The sequence below is a fragment of the Hevea brasiliensis genome, chromosome 14, assembly GCF_030052815.1.
Source record: "Hevea brasiliensis isolate MT/VB/25A 57/8 chromosome 14, ASM3005281v1, whole genome shotgun sequence".
In the NCBI taxonomy this organism is placed as follows: Eukaryota; Viridiplantae; Streptophyta; class Magnoliopsida; order Malpighiales; family Euphorbiaceae; genus Hevea; species Hevea brasiliensis.
This window is the reverse complement of record NC_079506.1, coordinates 22,395,399-22,416,658: the sequence shown is the minus strand read 5'-3', so window position 1 is coordinate 22,416,658 and position 21,260 is coordinate 22,395,399. Positions and strand designations below refer to the sequence as shown.

At 32.2% G+C, this 21,260-nt stretch overlaps 1 pseudogene; it reads right to left on the bottom strand.

Moving 5' to 3' along the window:
* Positions 1–75: 75 nt before the first annotated feature.
* Positions 76–6,725, bottom strand: LOC110649220 (probable disease resistance protein At4g27220; annotated as a pseudogene).
* Positions 6,726–21,260: the final 14,535 nt, after the last annotated feature.

Sequence of the window (21,260 nt, the reverse complement as noted above, 5' to 3'; positions counted from 1 at the left end):
AAATTGTAGAAGAAGTTGGCCTGAAGTTGTTCATGCCAAACTTCTTTTAATTGGGGAAATTCAGAGAGTCTCAAATACTGTAGGCCACTGAATCCAATCCGCAAGAAGCCCAACAATGTATTAAGCAAAAAATACACAAGAACCTAAATATTCACTGGAAGAAAATGAGCTATTAACAATTAGGAAATAGAGAGATTATATTAAAACCTACCTTTTCTATATACAAATGTTTTATGGAGGTATTAAGGTCTCCAATCCAATGCCATTTATCTCTTCCTTCTGTAAAAAATTCTCTCTTTAGCTTTGGTGTGCTTACGGCTCCTTGAGTGAAAGCCTTCATTTTGGGGCACTGTGTCACAACTACTTATTCCAATGATGGGAATTTGATGGTGCAACTTGCTAATGAGCAGAAGCTGTTGAGGCTTGTTAAACAATAAAGCTTCAGACTTCCCAATTTACTGAAGATAATCTCGCTTTGGGAATGGGATTCATCTCCCTCACTTGACACAATTTCTTCCACCATTTTGCTTTCTCTTACACTCATTTTGGTGAGATTGACCATACTTTTGGCAGTAGAAGATGATATTAAGTTCACCAATCCTGCACATCGCCACACATCCAGAGTCATGAGATTCTGGAAAGAAGCCGAGGATGGTGCCAAATTAGTCAAACCATAGCAAGTCACTATTTCTAGAGTTTGAAGATTCTCAAGAACTTGGCCAGGTTGGCACTCTTGATTCCATATTTTCCTGATATTAGGAAGGAATTCCAATCTTAAGAATCGTATCTGCGAGAGAACTCCTGCGTCCTGACCTTTAATACCATATGAGAGTAGCTCTTTGAAATAGCAACGTCTCAAAACAAGCGTTTCCAAATTCTGGAATTTTTGAAGAAGATGGAATGGAGAATTCAGTGAAGCATCATCAAAATATTGCAGGTGAAGAATCTTTAGCTTCTGAAAGAGGTCTACTGGAAACTGGCCTTGTTGTATCATTGTAATGTCCTTTTGGTTTAGCGTTAATTCCTCCAAGTTGTGAATAATCTGGAAATCATTCAAAGAAAACCCAGTTGAAAATTGATGTTCATCAGCAAATTAAATTTATAGGTATATAGCAGCTTTTATGGTCAGTAATGGAAGAAAAGAGGAAAATACGTTTGGATTAAACTAAAAAAAAAAAGGCCAAATTGATAATGTAGTAAATTAGTGGATAATGTTGGCAAATGGCCACCCAATTAAATTTATTGCTAGAATTGAAACAAATGTTAAGTATCATGTAATAATTGATAAAATATCAAAATTGATTAAAATTGAAAAATGCAACTGTAAAACTTAGTAAGCTAAAAATGTTCTAATGGGATGCTCCAATTAATTTCTATGTACCAAACAACTTGGTCAATAAAGCATGTAACTCTCTTTTCTTCTTTTTTTTTTTTTTTTCCTCCCTTCCTTTTGGGTGCCTAGGAAATTATTAGAAGGGATGATAGGTGCCATGGATTAAACCTTAAACCTCATACACTATGAGATAGATACTCATCCACTAAGCTACTAATCTTCAACTTATACAAAGTTGCAATGGTTTCTATGACCATGCTTATGACATAAAGCAAATTACCACTGCTAGGATGGGCATTACTTGAAGTATAGATGCTAAGACTCAAACCTTTCTAAATGAGAAGAGTGGTTGCAGAACTTGAATCTTCAATTCACTCTTTTGCTTCTCCATGTGTGTTCCTTGCAAGTCCTGAGGTTCTGAAGTAAAAACTTCCAATTTATCACAGCGATGCACACTCAATTTTTCTAGCTGTGTACATTCTATAATGTGCTTCTCTGAGTAAAAACACTTTATTTTTGATCTCCAAAGGCGTAAGGACTTTAGCTGAGAAAAAACAAACTTAGGAGTAGGTGCTGTCTCTATTCTTTCCTCCTTTGCAACAAGTTCCTCCATCCCACAACCATCTATGTCAACTGTCAAGTAACTCAAGTTGTGAGCTATTGAAAATGGGAAAACACTAGTTAAGCTTGGACAAAACCAAACATGCACTTTGTGTAGGTTATGAAAAGAGAGAATGCCATGAGGATCCCCATTCCATAAATGCTTCAACTTTGGGAGGTATTTTACGCCTAGAGTTCTCAATTGAGTGGTTGCCACAGCATTTGTTTCCTTTGCTTTTATCAGTTCTTGGAGATCAAACACCTCTTCCACTAAATTGCTCTTGCTTACAATCAACGATTTGAGATTTTGTAGGAATCTTCTCAACAATTTAGATGGAAAAATTTTCAATAGTTCCTTCATATGTTGTACTTCCAACACTTTTAATGTACAAAAGGAATCTGCTTGGAGTTCATCATACCACATCATCTTCAACTTATGCATGTACAAAATATGCAATTCCTCCAAATTAGGAAAGCAAACCTAAAATATAAATTTCAAGGTGTTAAACATCCTAATTAATTAACTCAAATATTCAAAGGTAAATATGAAGATGAGAAAGATTAATGTGATGCCAAATTCATAGACTTTTGACAAGCCAAAGAAATAAATAATAAAAATAATAAATGAAGGTTAAAATTTAAATGGTAATTTAGAAAATTTTTTAATAATAAACTTTTTGGAGAATAAACACCAGAAAATATATTTTTTTTAAAAAAAGGTCATCACCTTTTCATCAAAGAGAGTTGCACTTGCTTGTCCTGCTCCACTGGTAATTCCCAAATTTTTGGTTATAGAACTAGAGATAAATGTTTGCAGATGAGGGCAATTCTCTATCCATAGCACTCTCATTGAGGGACATTCAATTAAGTTACCAATGCAAAATCTTATAAATTTGGGAAGACCTTTCATCTTAAGAGTGTCTAGCTTAGGAAATAACATTTTGCTCATCATTTCTCCTTCTTCTTTAATGATTACTACTTCCATGGATTTGCAATCACATATCTCAAGCTTTTTGAGTTGTGCAAGGCTTCCAACCATAGAAGATGTAAATAAATAGCTTAAATGCCCACAGCCATCAATGATCAAGGTTGTCAATCTTTCAATGCATGAAGATAATCCTATAAGTTTATTGGGCCATATCTTCCCCACATTAATTGAAGACAATTTCAGATCTGTCAAATTAGGGAATTGAATCTGCAAGCACAATTTTTGTTTCATGAAGAGAACTCCATTATTCTCCAATGTGAAAAATGAGAATGGAAATGAATATAAGGCATGATCATATGAAAGGCTAATTGGCAAAAAAAAATGCAAGAAAATTAATAGAAAAGATAGAAGCAACATACAGAAATGAAAAAGTATGCAGTAACGTAAGAGATAACCAGCAAAAGAGAAACAGGATGTGGAGCAAACCTTTTTGCAGAAAAGCATCAAAAGGAATTCAGCTTCATCCTCAGATACAATTTCATTAGATCTGGAATTAGCTGCTTGTAGCCTGTGTATTCTTTGGGGGCACTTGAGAGCAAAAACTTGTAAAGTGAGGTAGATATTCTAGAGTCAATTTGCATAATTGTGTCAACTTTATTCCTTCATCTCTGACATTGTCATTTTCACTTTCCTCATCAACAATCGTTTCCAAAATTTTGCAGCTGCTTGCATTGATCTCTTCTAGCTGCACAAGCCCTCTAAATATCAAGAACAAAAAGAGATTCTTCAACACATTACAATTTCTCACATTTAACTTTCTTAGATTGCTGAAAGACCCCAGCATGATTGGGCCATGACAGATCTTGTCCAAGCCATTCAGATTGTCCAGAAGCAATGACTCCAGCCTTGGGAAAGCAATGAGTTGGCCCATCCTCATCCCATCAACAACATATTCAATCTCAACACTATTTTGGACACAAAGATGCCCCGGTTGAGGAAAACCTTGCCCATCTAATTCATAAAGGACATTTTTCAGATACTTCAAATCATCTACATATAGATCTTCAGCTCTCATCAGCAAGACTTTTACCTTTTCCAGTTCAATGCTTGTATTGAGCTTGAGTTTCCATATTCTTGAGGTTTTATAATTGCTAGACCAATCCCACTCATTTCCAATGAGTATTGTCCATCTTTCCAACATTTTAGAGAACAAATTTCTGGGAATGATCTTTGCATCGATGATTTTTAAGTCTAGAGAGACTAGGTTTGACAGAAGCTTCAACTCGACCAGATTAGCATTGTTTCTTCGACTATCATGCCCTTCACCCTCCCATTGCACAAAGCTGTTTCCCATATACAAGTCTTCTAATTGGATCAAGCATGAAAGAACGCCTGATGGGATAACTTCAAGTCTTTGACATCTGCTCAAATCCAAAAGTCACAAACGAGTCAATTTCCTTATGTCACTTGGCAGCCGAAAAATACTAGAACCGATCAAGCTAAGAACTTGCAGCTTCTTTAGTTCTCCGATTATAGCTATGTCTTCTAAAACACAGAAATCCAGACACAATGTTTGAAGGTTCTCAAGAAATTGAAGTGAAGAAGGCAGTGGTGACAAATTCATTCGTGTTAGATCCAAGACTTTCACTTCAACCATTCTACTGAATAAATTCTCTGGGATTTTGAGCAAGGGATCATCATTGAGGAATAGAAATAACTTCAGGTTTGGGCATCCAAACACTTGAGGAAGCTCAGGAATTTTGCTATGTCGCAAAGAGATTGATGCGCATTGCTCAAAAAATTCCTTCTCTGGACATTCTTCCAACACAGTGTGATATGCTAGAGTCAAGACAGGATGATGCTTGGCCGCAACTGAGGCTGCAAAGCTGCGAACAACATCATGCATTTTCACCAATTTATCCTGGTCTTCTTCCAGTAACAGACAAGACCTTTTGAGGTCGTTGACAACTTTAAGCATCTATTTCTTGTTGTTTGGAGTGTGGTGCGTTGATTAAATAAGCCCAAACCCATGCTATATTTCAATAAGTCATTAATAGTACAAAGGTGAGATAGTTGTCCACAAAGCAGGAACAAGGACTTTTCTTCTTCTCCTAAAAAGTTGTCACTGAATTCTAGGGCTGAGTAAACTCTAGCTTCAATTCCCAGGTTGTTAAATTTTTTCAGCTCTTCCAATGCATCATTCCATTCAAATAATTCCTTGTTTATCAATGCTGTTGCAACTACTGCAATTAAAACAGGTAGACCTGCACATCTTCTAGCTATTTCAACTGCTATAGGTTTTAATTGGAATCTTTCACACTACCTACCTTCTTTTCAAATAGATGCCATCCATCTTCACCCTCTAAAACTTCAAGCCGGAAATCCCTTTGTGCGCCCATCTCCCAAAGTACATTTTGATTTCTTGAAGTAACCATTATCTTGCATCCTTTATGATCACTGTCAGAAGGAATTCCTATTTCCTCCAGTTTGATTCTTTCCCAAATATCATACAGAATTACAAGAATTTTCTCCCCTTGTTTCAGCCTTGCACATAACCGAGCTGCCCTTACTTCAATGGACTCCACATTAAATTTGAGACTTAGCCGCTCTGCAATTTCTTGTTGAATTCTATTCAGGTCTACATTCTGGGTTACAGATGCCAGAACCACTGCTTCAAAAATCCCATCATCCTTCACTTGTTCAGCAACCTTTTTTGCTAGTGTGGTTTTGCCCACACCGCTCAATCCGTAGACTCCACTCAGATCAACATCAGCATCCTTTAGCGCCTACACAATCCCTTTAAAAACTAAAGTTCTTGATTCAAATGACTCATAATCTTTGGCAGGCCCTAACACTGGAGGGATGCGGTAGGAAATTTTACCAAACTTCCCATCTCCAAGGACCTCAGCAACAACTGTTATCTCCTTGGATGCTTTTCTACCAAGCTGGTGTCGTGTCTTCAAATTAGGACAGCATCCCATGAAGCAGCTCTTGTTGGTTGTGTCATAATCTTGGAGAATTTTGTCAGCCACTTCAATGGCCTCATCCACAGTCGCCATCCACTTGTTTATGATGTTCTCAATTTCTTCCCCATTTCTTCTAGCCTCATCCACACTGTGCTGCACGCTCTCTCTCTCACCTTTCAGCTTCTCAACTTGATCTTTTAGGCTCTGGATGTTGTTATAATAGTTCCATATATAGCTAATTTGGCGCCAAATGGAATCAACCAGCGGTTCAGTAATCTTGGATACAACGGAATCGACGACGACGGATTCCATTTCCTACTTTTCTTTTTTATCAAAAAAGTACAAAGAGAAGAAAGAACAGCTACGAACAAGCAATTAACAGAATGGAACAACATAAGCAAACAACGCAAAAATAGTGCTTTAGGAATCAAATGATAATTGAAAAGCAAAAAGGTTTTCTTTCACAAACCCAAGAGTAAAAAAGAAAGAATTGCTTTTCATAAGAACAAACTAAACAGCAAAACAATTAAAGGAATCAGTTATCATAGAAACCTTGATGCTACCAACAGTGATACTGAAGTCGTCTCCACCACAGATGTGAGATCTCTCGACTTTAATAAATCCCAGAGCCAATTGTACCAAGAGAGAGAGAGAGAGAGAGAGAGAGAGAGAGACACTTATGCGAGCAGGATTACTGATCGCCACAGGTGGCAGCTAGTTTGAATGGCCGAAGCGAGTAGCACTACTACGAGAAATCATGGGAAAAAATTTTGCAGGCAGGCCAACAGGGATTTCTTGTTGCATCCAAAGATGTTCAATCAAACCATAAAGAAAAACTTGATGTTCTTCACACACGGTAAATGTCTCTATCAGTACAGGACTAATCTTCCATCGCTTTACAACATTGACAAAAGGACAGTAATCACAAAACTGCTGTCTTGCTTAAATAATTCATAAATTGGAACATTTGTTTATTCGTAATTTTATCGCAATCTTTTTAATTTTATCACAATTTTCATTTTTTTTAGAAAAATTTATCATTTTACTCATACATCCGAACCAAACTAATTATTTAATTTTATATTTTATTTTTTAAAATTATTTAATTCTTTATCAAATTTTTTATTAGTTAATACTTATTAAATTATTATTTAGTAAAATTAATTATTCAATCTTTATATTTTAAACAATATTATTATTTAGTCTATTTATTTTAATAAAATTAATTAATTCATTCATATATTTTGAAAATATAATATTTTTAAAAATATATTCCTAAATGAAAATTAATATTTTGATATGTGAATGTTAAATCTAAATTTATATTTTCTTCTAATTCTTAAGTATATTCATTCAATTTTTGGCACATCATTTTTATATTTTTTCTTTTGAAAAATAATTTTCTTATATTATCATCTTGATTGCTTAGATATAAAGAGGAATATATTAACTTTATTATATATATCTCTAGTACCAATTTCTATCAAAAGAAGAAAAATAGAGAGAATGATGGAAAAAATGGTGTGAACGCACGGGAAAATGACTATAGAAAGAGAGAAGTAGGAGAGAGAGTTTGGATGTAAAAATATAACACAATGATTAAAGACTTAATGAAATCTAATTATTATATTTTTTAAAATATTGAGGCTAATTAATTAATTTTACTAAAATAGATAAATTAAATAATAGTTTAACTGATACTAAAATCTTTTGACTGATAAAAATTTTGAAGTAGAAACTAAATAATTTAATTAAGAAAAATATAATAAATAAATAATATATTTTTTAAAATATAAGAACTAATTAATTAATTAGTTTCATTAAAATGCATAGAATAAACATTAATTTTTTTCCTTTTTCTCATGTAATTTACATTTTAAAACAAATTAAAAATTGTGAGATGTGAAGCCACTTAGTATCCCAATGATAAAAACAAAAATTCTCAATTTTTATTTTAATCATTAAATAAAATTCTTTTAATTATAAAAATTTTTATTTACTAATTTAAAATTAAAATATAGATTAGTTGAATTTTTTTTTATAAGGAAAAGTTTAATTGGAAGTGCAGAGTCAAGCATATCATCAATAACAAAAATTTTAATTTAATCAGAGAATGCTGATTAATACATATCTTTTTTTATCTTATGACGTGTTTAGTTTAATTGTTGGATACAGTTGATAACTGTCAGCTGATAGTTGTTATTGTTAATTGACAGTTAGTAATTAAAAATAGTTAATTTATGTTAAGTATTTGGTAAAATTATATTTAATTATTATTATTGATATGAAAATAACTAATAAGGGTATATATCATATAATTTATTTTATTATTGAAATAAATATAGTATTATATTATTTTATTATTAAATTAAATTTATAATTATTAATTTAATATATTATATTATTATTATATTATTAAAATAAATATATAATTATTGATTTATTATATTGTATCTTTTATTTTATTATTGAAATATAAAATAATTAAATTCTTTAAAAAATAATTAAATAACTTTAAAAATATAGTTATAAAATAACAATTTAATTATTATTATTGATAAAGGAAAAACTTATAATTAATTTTAAGTTCTTAAATATAAAAAAATTATTTTTTTTTATAATAAATAAATATTTTATATTTTATATTATTAATAAAAAATATTTTAACAAAATTATAATGAGCTAATTAAAATGTTAAAATTATAAATTAAAAAGAAAAAAACATTAATAATATTAATTTTTTAGTTAAATGAAAAATGATAATATGTTTTAAATAAAAAATAAAATAAAATCAGCTATCAGCTGATGAGAAATAACTCTAAAAATAGAGCTGATATAAACTACAGCTGATGACATCGTATTAGTTACCCTTCAGCTATTAACTTTACTTTTTTAAACTTATCAAATATTATAGTTCATCTGTTTTGGTGTCTATCAGCTGCACCAGATAAACCAAATACTCTCTTTTTTTTTTAAATAACTTCTCTTTTAATTTTTCATCTCATTTAAATTTTATATTATGTTACAATAATATATATATATATATATATATATATATATATATATATATATATATATATATATATTATTGCTATGAAAATATCTTTTTTGCAATAAACAAAATAATTATATTTTCATTGTAAAATATAATTGTAAAATCTTATATTTAATTTCTTATAATTAAAATTTTATGAAAATATTTATAATGTAATTAATATTAAAAAAAATTAAGACTTCTAATTATAAATTATATAAACTAAAGTCACATTTTAATTTTTCAATATAATTATAAAATCATGTGTTTAATTTTTTTATAATAAAAAAATCATATAATAAAAAAATTTATGATAATAGTTGTAATTTAATTAATACTAAACCAATATCATAAATCAAAATCAAACTAACCACCTCTAACCTATTGAATTATATTTTAATAACCAAAGCATTAGAAAAATAAGAATAATTTATGCAAATATTATTAAATTAATTTTCATCATATAATAACATAACCTAACTTAATTCAGTAGGTAAAAACATATCACTTATCTAATAAGTATCATGTTCAAATTCCCACTTTCTTAATTTCCTTATTAAAAAAAAATAATCTTCATCTTATAACAATCTATTTGCATATTTTTTATTAGCATTAGTTTTTTCTATATAATTTTTTGTTAATTTTTCATATATGATGTAATAGTATTATAAATATTATATTTTATTATTTAAATTAAAATATTAATTTTAATATTATTTTAATTAATTATATAAAGACAATATTTATTAATTTAAGAATTATTGTTTTATTGGATTATATTTTATGAAAGTTACTTGTTATTTTATTAACATATAATATTAACTTAATTATAAATTTGAATGTAATATAATAAAAAATATAATAATAAATTTTAAAAATATAAATAAGTGAAGATGTTTAAAAAAAATAAATTAATAATAAATGCAAGTTAGCTCATTAAATTAAATTTGTTCAAATTTATTTTTTAATTTTTTAAAATGTTTTATTTATTTATATTTTATTTTTTTATAATTTAAAATAATATTAATTTTGTCACGACCCAACCTATGGGCCGGACCGGCACTAGGACCTGGGCCAGCTTAAAGCCCCCAAGGTCCGTAGTAAGCCTAACTATTCCTCAAATCCATAACCAGGCCCACAATTTAGGCCCAATATGCACATAAAATAATTTAAATTAAACTGTTAAAATTTTATTTCGGGCCAACTTAGCCCAGAAATTATCAGAAACAAAAATTAGGGGAGCCCAGCTCAACCCTGTTACCTCATTTATAACCATTTAAAACTCATAAAATTTTTTTCTTTTCATTTATTAATACGAAAACTTAAATTCATATTGTCCCTGACAAGCTTAATGCTACTACTAGCACATGCGGAGTTCTAAATTACAAATTTGGAGAATAATAATACAATTAAACAATCTTTTCATAACCTGAGAGGAAAGGAACAGGTTATTCTGAAAAATGTCTCCTCCTGTGGCCTGGAAAAATATTGAACAGGAGTGAGCGTTCGACTCAGAGAGTAAAATATCAATTTTAACCATAATCTTTATAATTATCTAAAACTAATGCACCATGTAGAGTGAAATGCAATATCGGCAACAAATTCACATCATAACAGCAAAAAGGTAATTTGGAGCACTCACACACCCTGTAATATCAATCATAATATATGGGAGCTGATCCCCTATACAGCTCTCTTAAATCCAACCTGGTGCCAGCGAAGAACTCAGCTCGGACTTCCACTTAATAACCAAATCAGGGTCCCAGCGAAGAACTCAAGCCGTGTCTACCCCGAAGGACTGGGTCCCAGCGAAGATCTCAAGCCGTGTCTACCCGTCCTATCCATAGTCCACACCACATCACACGCACGCCAACGTACGCACACTGCTCCAAATTACCACAACAACATCCATGGCACTTTAACAGTTATGAATGCAACATAAATCGTGCCTAGTGTTTAACTACATAAATACATATTTATAAGTGATGCATGGGCATGCTTGAACATATAATAATATCGAAATTACAATTAAAATTAATATTTTACTCACAGTACACCGATGACTATTGTGGCTGCTGGACGCAGAAAATAGCTGATCTCGATCACCTAATAATTAAATTATAAATTTATTAGTACTAAGTTAGAATAAAACTCTAAAGAGGCAACAGACAGCTTAATTTATGCCGGAAATCCGGCAGAGTTTTCCCTATACCTGGAACCTACCCAACCTGCAAAAGGGCTCAAACAACACTTTTAAATTCTCAATTCCCACAATCACATCTCATCAATATCACATGGCCCCTCCTGGGCCCTCCAAATCAGACAATACTCAAAATCTTAAAAATTACGTTTTAGTCCCTATAATTGACATTTTTCAAAAATCCACTCAAACAAGCTCTAAAAATTCTAAAATTTTGCCCCGCGGTCCTTAATAATATTATAAGTCTATGGCAAAATGAATTGTAATTTTCTAATCACCCATGAATATTTTATCCAAGAATTTTACTAAATTTTCCAAGTTTTCAACAGCTAACATATTCTTAATTCAACCCAATTTAATATTCACATATTTAAACCTCCATCCTCAAGCTTCAACCAATCATATAAAATTTAAACATCTTAATTTCAAAAAATCTTATATTCTCATATGCTAAAAATCTAACTAAAATCCATCCATATTCTCAAAAATATTCTACAATCACTCAAAAATTCAACTAACACCATAGAATATCTCCAAATAATTTTACTTTCATCATATATTTTTCTTAGAATTTTTCTCCAATTTTTCCTGTTTAAGAAACACTGTATTTATGCTCCACAGACAGCGAAATAATGAAAATAGTCTTACCCGAAGTTTATCTGTGTCTCAAAAATTCCAAAAATTTATGAGGAAGCCTCTGGAAGTTGAATTATCTCCATAGCCCACCGGAGCCACCGCCGGAACCACCGCGCACGGTGGCCGGCCGCCGGTCGCCGGCGACATTTGCCGGATCTGATCATACCACCATGTTCCTCTCCTCTTCCTCAGTCCATATGTGGTCTCGGATCGTCGATCCAACGGTCGGATCGTCGTAGATCTGACGAAAAAGCTTGAAAAACCCGAAACTTCTCTCCTCCATATCTCACTCATCCGACCTCCATTTGCTTCAAAATTGGTATCAAAAGAAAGCTCTCGGAACAAGCTTTCCAACGCCACCGGAATCGCCTCGATCGGACGTCGGATGAAGCCGGAATCGCGCCGGAAAGCCGCTGCCCACTGTGCGCGCGTTTTCTCTCTCTTCTCCCTCTCTTGCCGCCGTTTCTAGTGGTCTGGCTGTCGCCGGAGGGTCGCCGGCCGGTGGGGAGCCGCTTGGGAGGTCACCGGCAGGTCGCCGGCCAGTCACCGGAGAAAGGAAGAAGAAGAAGAGGGGGAGAAGAGGAGAGAAGGGAGAATGAATGGGGGGGGGGGGGGGGTTCCTCCTCCCATTTTTTATTTTTTATTTTTTTTTTTTGTGGTTGTTACATTCTTCCCCCCTTAAGAAAAATTCGTCCTCGAATTTTCGAAAAAAACAAGAGATATGGAAAAGAAGATTATTAGAACAAGCACAATCATTACTCCTCCAACTATGCAGAAATTGATAAAACATTTATTCTTCAAACTCTTCGCATATTATATATGATATTCTATTACTCTCTGATTCTACTATGGTGTCCTATTTGTCATCATCTCTATCTAGAGATGCTCTTATCTCTTGGCTATTCATTGACCATTCTTCTGTCATCTCAGGTATTCATTATAACTCCATTACTCTCGACTTGATATCTGATAACTTTAATTAACTTTGGTGCTTACCTCACTTTTATTACGCCCTAACGTGTCTCTTAATGATTTCAGTCCTCATTCTTTTGTTTTAATAATCTCTGTTTCCCCAGTGGCATAACTTATGTTCCTTATTCCATGGTATCCTATGAGTAGCTTTCCTGTAGCACCTAATCTAGGCATCTTATTCTAAATCTTTACTTATCCTTTGACCTCAATGATTAGCGCCTATGCATCTTGTTCGAGATTTTCACTCTTCTTATGACCTCGGTGATCAATACCTATAAGTCTTCTCACTCCCATGATATTTCAAATTTTTAATCTCCTTTTGTGTCATTACTAAGGTACTTAGACCAACCTCTATCCATCTTATGTGACTAGTCAGGTAGAGTCTCCTCCAGGGGCCAAGTGTATCATTTATCAACATTGGAAAGTAAACTGGGTCCCTCCTTCTAGATAACAAAAGTGTTTATATTTCCTTGACAACTCAATCCAATGCGACTTTATCAATTCTCACTCCTTCTCTGGAATGGAAATATCTAGACTTCTTTCTATAGCTTCTCAGCATGTGGCCTACTTCTGACACATTGGCACTCAGATCGAGGCTCTACTAATCCTTAAATCTATCATCTCATAATAACTTGTTTTAAACATCTCTTAGTGTGTTCCTAGCATACCTATTCCTCCTTATCCTCCTCATTATAACTAGCTATACTGTGCTTTCTTCCTATCCTTTGGATCTTATCCACTTCATTTTCCTATTTCTGCTATTGTTAATATCCTTTCAACCTACTGTACTTATTCCTAAATCTTAATCCTATTTCACCCTTACACCTTTTTCCTTCAAGGATGTTCATCACATCATCAACTTTAACTTTCATCTTATTTCTGAGTCTTATCTGGATTACTAGTTCTATTACTCTAGGAATTCTAACCTTACGATTTACTCCTACCAGCACATTCTTCAGCTTATGTAACACTTGTAGTTAATCATAGAAAATTTTTCTTGTATCCCCTTTTTCCAACTTAACTATCAGAACATTATCATTCCCTACCAGCCTTAGTAGGAAATTGCTTATCCTGAATGGATATGAGCCCTTGAAACTATGAGTTCCATCTGAATTAACACTGTTGTGGGAAATGTGTGCCATGCCTTAATTCTAAACAAAATACTTTATGTGTTCATTCTGCTTAATATAATCACATATACTGCCTATAGCTTTCCAAATTTCAGCCTCAACCTTTTTTTTTTCCATTAGAAACAATTTCATTTATTGAAACTCATCCATAAATAGTACTTCCTCTAGCTCATAGTTTAAAACAGTTGCAAGCCTTGGTAGCTAACTCCATTTGACTCCTGTCACTATTCTGATCGTCCTTTCATACTTAACACTAGGTACGTACTTACTATCATTCTCATATCAGGAAATTATGTATGAATTGATGCCTACCAAACTCTCAATTAACTAGGTCTCCTTGACTCAGTCTCCGTTCCTTATATAACCTTTTAGAACCAAAAGCACAAGCTAAACTTGAAAAGAAAGAAAAATACTCTTATATTCAACTACGCTCGATTGTCAATATAATAATGTTTAACCTATATTTCTTGGTCTTTCTCTTCAAATTTCATCATCTCTTAGCACAATTGTGCTCTACCTATAAGATATCATCTGCATGAACCCTTTACCGTACCATTGTCCTTCCTGCCATAATATTTTTATTTTTATTTTTTTTTATTAACTTTACTTATACTCGACCTATGATTCATATCTATCATCGTTTATATTGTGCCCTTAACTTTTGTTGATTCTTGAAAGATTTCTCTCACTAATAGATTCTTCCAACACTAATTCCACCCTTATCTACGATCATTAATTTGATCCTTGAACTTTCTAATGATTTATTATCACCCATACTTGTCACTTCTCGTTCTACCCCTACTATTGTTCTGTCGTTATTGCTTCACTGCAAAGTGATTCTGTTGATCACACTAAAGATGTTTGCCTAACATTCATAACGAACGTCTAACTACCTTCTCATTATCTCAAAGGTCTAACCTAAAGCCTATGTGTCATTATCTATAATTCTTTCCACTCATCATACCTATTCGATCCCTTAGATTAACTTTTATTCAACTTACTACTTACTAACTTCTTTTTCTCTGCCTAATTAGATAGTCCGCAATACCATCGCACACCTTCTAGCATTTACTCATTATTATTGTATTCCATACCTCCATCACTGTTCTCACTAATGTGGTCCCATTTTGGGTTTTCCATCCTTGTCATTCTCCTTGCCAAGAATAACACTTAGTCTACCCTATATCTTAACTTTGTTCCTTTTGTTACGCGCCCTTCAGGTTGTCCTTTCATTTATTTCCTTTGTCTTACCCAAAATAGAACTTGACTATTCAATCCCTGGTTCCATTTTTCTTCCTAACATGACAGCTGTACTTGCTAAGTATATCTTTTAGAGTCTTTATCGTGTTATCATATGTCTGTGCTACTCAGATTTGGTCCTTTGACCACTCTAGCTAGTACTTCCACTGGCATTTAGATTATATTACATCTGCAATTAATTGTCCAAACTTTTATTGGCCTTCTGTGATTTATCTTCGCTAATTTATTACTCTTAATACTGTTATAATTAGATTATACTATGGTTTTGAACAATACGAAGTTAGAAAGAAACTCAGGAAATTGCAGTCATACCTTTATCGTATGATTTCTATTCTTATCCTTTAGCTTACATAATACCCTTACTACCTCGAGAACTGATTCTGCAGTAATTTTATTTATTTTTATTATTATTATTATTTTCCATGTTTACTCAATTAGCCAAAACTTAAGATTTCGGGCACCCAAACCCGTCATCCAATTCAAAGGATTTACATCCATCGTGATCTGATTATATATGATTCCTATAATGGAACTTGTATCCTCTGCAGGATACCCGAGCCAACTACTCTCTACCACACTCTACAGTCCCATCTGGGGCACTATTCCATAAGTCATCGTTATCAATAATAACCTTTGATCCTTTCTGAAAAGATAGGATTATACCCTAACTTGCTGCAACAAAGGTACTACATTTACCACGTTGCCCAAACCATGTCAAATTAATGACTCTCCTATCATATTGTAGCTCTGTGAATCATCAATTCATAGTTCCGACCTTCCCTAGGTAGTAGGGTTGTACTTTATTCCATACTGATACACACAAGGTATACTATTCTCACTAAGCTCTAAGCAAAATGTTTGTCATACTGCAAAAACGATCCAAAATTCCATGTTGAAGACTAGATGATCTCACTCTATAAGTGTCACCTTTACTTTGCAATTAATCCGAAACCTCTAGTATGATGGCAACTCTTTATGTGACTCTAGCTCATGCTAGGGTAACTGAGTCACTGACTCTAGTTACCACCCAACTGTGACCTCTCGATATTCTAGCTCTAGATCCCTAACCAGGAGTTCCTAACTCCTCTGCAGATATAGAACTCTGTTCTAGCATAACTGTACCAAAACAGAGGCCATCCGTAAACACCCTCATTATGGAGCACCACGGGGATGCACGTAGCTCTACACAATAATCTCATGTCGGTACTGTAATCTGTAGCTTACAGAGCAGACATCGAGAACATTGTATAGTTACTACGATACGTCCTGACAGATTAGGTCTCTTAATCTCTTATCTCTCTTGAATCTTCTATTATCAAAAACTTATTCTAACTGGGTCATTCACTGATGACTGCCAGCAGTGGTATCCTCATCCTTATCTAGGGCAACTATACTTTCAAGACTCACCTTTATGTACTCGTGCCTTGCACGAAATGGGCACACCATTTAAACCCATACAGACAGAAATATAGTATTTATTGGAGTACGTGTCCTCATGACAAACCTCAACATGTCTACTAACTTTATTTCACATTTCTATGTACTCCATGAAAACCAAGACACTAACTGAGATACTCTTATATTTCCCGAGGTATAACGCAGAATCTAGAAATAAAGAATTACAGAAAAAGACGAAACAAAATCCTATACTCCGCATGTAACATCCTAACAAGACTCCTTTTACACTCCCAATTATATTATTTTCCATGAATCTAAAGCCTAAGCTCTGATACCAACTTTGTCACGACCCAACCTATGGGCCGGACCGGCATTAGGACCTAGGCCAGCTTAAAGCCCCCAAGGCCCGTAGTAAGCCTAACTATTCCTCAAATCCATAACCAGGCCCACAATTTAGGCCAAATATGCACATAAAATAATTTAAATTAAACTGTTAAAATTTTATTTCGGGCCAACTTAGCCCAGAAATTATCAGAAACAAAAATTAGGGGAGCCCAGCTCAACCCTGTTACCTCATTTATAACCATTTAAAACTCATAAAATTTTTTTCTTTTCATTTATTAATACGAAAACTTGAATTCATATTGTCCCTAACAGGCTTAATGCTACTACTAGCACATGCGGAGTTCTAAATTACAAATTTGGAGAATAATAATACAATTAAACAATCTTTTCATAACCTGAGAGGAAAGGAACAGGTTATTCTGAAAAATGTCTCCTCCTGTGGCCTGAAAAAATATTGAACAGGAGTGAGCGTTTGACTCAGAGAGTAAAATATCAATTTTAACCATAATCTTTATAACTATCTAAAACTAATGCACCATGTAGAGTGAAATGCAACATCGGCAACAAATTCACATCATAACAGCAAAAAGGTAATTTGGAGCACTCACACACCCTATAATATCAATCATAATATATGGGAGCTGATCCCCTATACAGCTCTCTTAAATCCAACCTGGTGCCAGTGAAGAACTCAGCTCGAACTTCCACTTAATAACCAAATCGGGGTCCCAGCGAAGAACTCAAGCCATGTCTACCCCGAAGGACTGGGTCCCAGTGAAGATCTCAAGCCGTGTCTACCCGTCCTATCCATAGTCCACACCACATCACACGCACGCCAACGCACGCACACTACTCCAAATTACCACAACAACATCCATGTCACTTTAACAATTATGAATGCAACATAAATCGTGCCTAGTGTTTAACTACATAAATACATATTTATAAGTGATGCATGGGCATGCTTGAACATATAATAATATCGAAATTACAATTAAAATTAATATTTTACTCACAGTACACCGATGACTATTGTGGCTGCTGGACGCAGAAAATAGCTGATCTCGATCACCTAATAATTAAATTATAAATTTATTAGTACTAAGTTAGAATAAAACTCTAAAGAGGCAACAGACAGCTTAATTTATGCCGGAAATCCGGCAGAGTTTCCCCTATACCTGGAACCTACCCAACCTACAAAAGGGCTCAAACAACACTTCTAAATTCTCAATTCCCACAATCACATCTCATCAATATCACATGGCCCCTCCTGGGCCCTCCAAATCAGACAATACTCAAAATCTTAAAAATTACATTTTAGTCCCTATAATTGACATTTTTCAAAAATCTACTCAAACAAGCTCTAAAAATTCTAAAATTTTGCCCCGCGGTCCTTAATAATATTATAAGGCTATGGCAAAATGAATTGTAATTTTCTAATCACCTATGAATATTTTATCCAAGAATTTTACTAAATTTCCCAAGTTTTCAACAGCTAACATATTCTTAATTCAACCCAATTTAATATTCACATATTTAAACCTCCATCCTCAAGCTTCAACCAATCATATAAAATTTAAACATCTTAATTTCAAAAAATCTTATATTCCCATATGCTAAAAATCTAACTAAAATCCATCCATATTCTCAAAAATATTCTACAATCACTCAAAAATTCAACTAACATCATAGAATATCTCCAAATAATTTTACTTTCATCATATATTTTTCTTAGAATTTTTCTCCAATTTTTCCTGTTTAAGAAACACTGTATTTATGCTCCACAGACAACGAAATAATGAAAATAGTCTTACCCGAAGTTTATGTGTCTCAAAAATTTCAAAAATTTATGAGGAAGCCTCTGGAAGTTGAATCATCTCCATAGCCCACCGGAGCCATCGTCGGAACAACCGCGCATGGTGGCCGGCCGCCGGTCGCCGGCGACATTTGCCGGATCTGATCATACCACCATGTTCCTCTCCTCTTCCTCAGTCCATATATGGTCTCGGATCGTCGATCCAACGGTCGGATCGTCGTAGATCTGACGAAAAAGCTTAAAAAACCCGAAACTTTTCTCATTCATATCTCACTCATCCGACCTCCATTTGCTTCAAAATTGGTATCAAAAGAAAGCTCTCGGAACAAGCTTTCCAACGCCATCGGAATCGCCTCGATCGGACGTCGGATGAAGCCGGAATCGCGCCGGAAAGCCGCTGCCCACTGTGCGCGCGTTTTCTCTCTCTTCTCCCTCTCTTGCCGCCGTTTCTGGTGGTCTGGCTCGCCGGAGGGTCACCGGCCGGTGGGGAGCCGCTTGGGAGGTCGCCGGCAGGTCGCCGGTCGGTCACCGGAGAAAGGAAGAAGAAGAAGAGGGGGAGAAGAGGAGAGAAGGGAGAATGAACGGCCGGGGGGGGGGGGGTTCCTTCTCCCGTTTTTGAATATATATATATTTTTTTTAAAAGGCTGCTGTGACAGTGGGAAACCCACTGTCACACGCCAAATCCCATCATTCAATTTTTTTTTTTTTTTTTTTTTTGTGGTTGTTACAAATTTGCATAATGAGATTTTAGAGTTTAATGTATTATCATTAAAAAAATTTTATTTAATATCTTAAAATTTTATATTGTCATATTATAAAATACAAATAATTTTAAAATATATTTAATAAATTAAATAAATATTTTTTAATTATAGATTATATTATATATGTTATAAATACATTATAGATTGAAATATAAATATAAATTTAATCATGTATTTTTAATTATTTCATAATAATTATATTATTAATGCTCTCAAGTAGTGAAATTCATTTTTTTCCTTTTTTTTTAATATCTTCCTCTTCTTTTTATTATTTCGAAAAATTTAAAATATAACAATTTAAAATTAATATTGAGAGGAACATAACTTCTCACATAAATATATTTAAAAATAAGCTGAATACATATTTTCACTTATAAACTTTATTAAAAAAATGTTATGACATCTTTAACTTTTAAAATGTTCTATGACACACCCCAATTTCTGTAAACATCCCATAATGCACCTCAGCTTCTATAAAAATGGAATTAAAATATCCTTCGAATCCTAATCAGTAAATTATCATGTTAGCAGATTGAAAAATATTTTAATTTCACTCTTACAGATGTTAAGATGTATTATAGGACATTTACAGGAATTGAGATATGTCATGGGATATTTTAAAAGTTTAAAATGTCACAAGATTTTTTTTTTTTTTTAAGTTTAAGGGTAAAAAGTATATTTAGCCTTTAAAATATAATTAGATTTTCTAATCTTTAAAGCAAGTGCAACATTTATAATTTATAAATATTTTTATTTATATGAATAAATAAATTTTATTATATAAAAAGGTTTAAATTATTCAACAAATAAATTAGATTTTTTTTTTAATTTATCAAGGTGATAATTTCTAATAAAATAAATTTTATTTTATAAAAAACAAACTTACAGTAAAAATGCTCATAATTAATTTACTATTTAAAATTTTTAGTGTATAAATTTTTTCACGTTAAGACATATTTCTTTTTCATTATATTAAAATTTCATTAAATTATTTCCAAAAACTTCAAGATAAACATCTTGCATAGGCAATATATAATTTTTTTTAAACCATTTAATAGATGGGAATAAACCTGAGTTTTGACATTCATCTACAAATCTCATGATACATAATGCATCTTTATTATTTTTAATTTATAATTATTTTATAAATTTATAATTTTTAATCTAAAATATAAAAATATTTAATTTTATAATATAATTATAAACATTATTAGAGAATTTATAATAATATTTAAATTATATTGTAAAAAATAAGTTATATTAATATTTTATTAGAAAATGTAATTTTCTAATCCTAATCAAATACAATCATGAAATTTTCAAATTTGCTCTCTCCAAAACTCAAAGTTGATAATTTGTGAATAATCATTATTCTATTTTTTTTTTTAAACAATGTACAATAATATATATTAAAATAACGTCAATGTAAAAATAGCAGGAAAATTAGAATTCTTATTTGGAATGAATGACTTATTAAAATTATAAGTATATTACAATTGCATGTTTAACTAACAAACACTGAAATTATATAAAATTATAATTGCAAAAAACTTTTATTACTAATTATAAATTATTAAAAATTAATATTGTAATTTTTTTTATTAAAGACATTTTTATCCATTTAGAAGTTCCTCATCTCATTTATATATTTATATATATATTTTTTTAAAATTGTATTGCATATTTTTTATACTTATTTTATGTATTCATAATTTAATATTTTTATATATTATTTTTATTAATTTTTTATATGATAATAATATTGTTATAATATATTAATTATTATTATGATAATATAATAATTTATCATTTTTTATTATATATATGTTGCATGTATATTTAATGTTTTCAGATTAAGTTAATGAAAATAAAAGTATA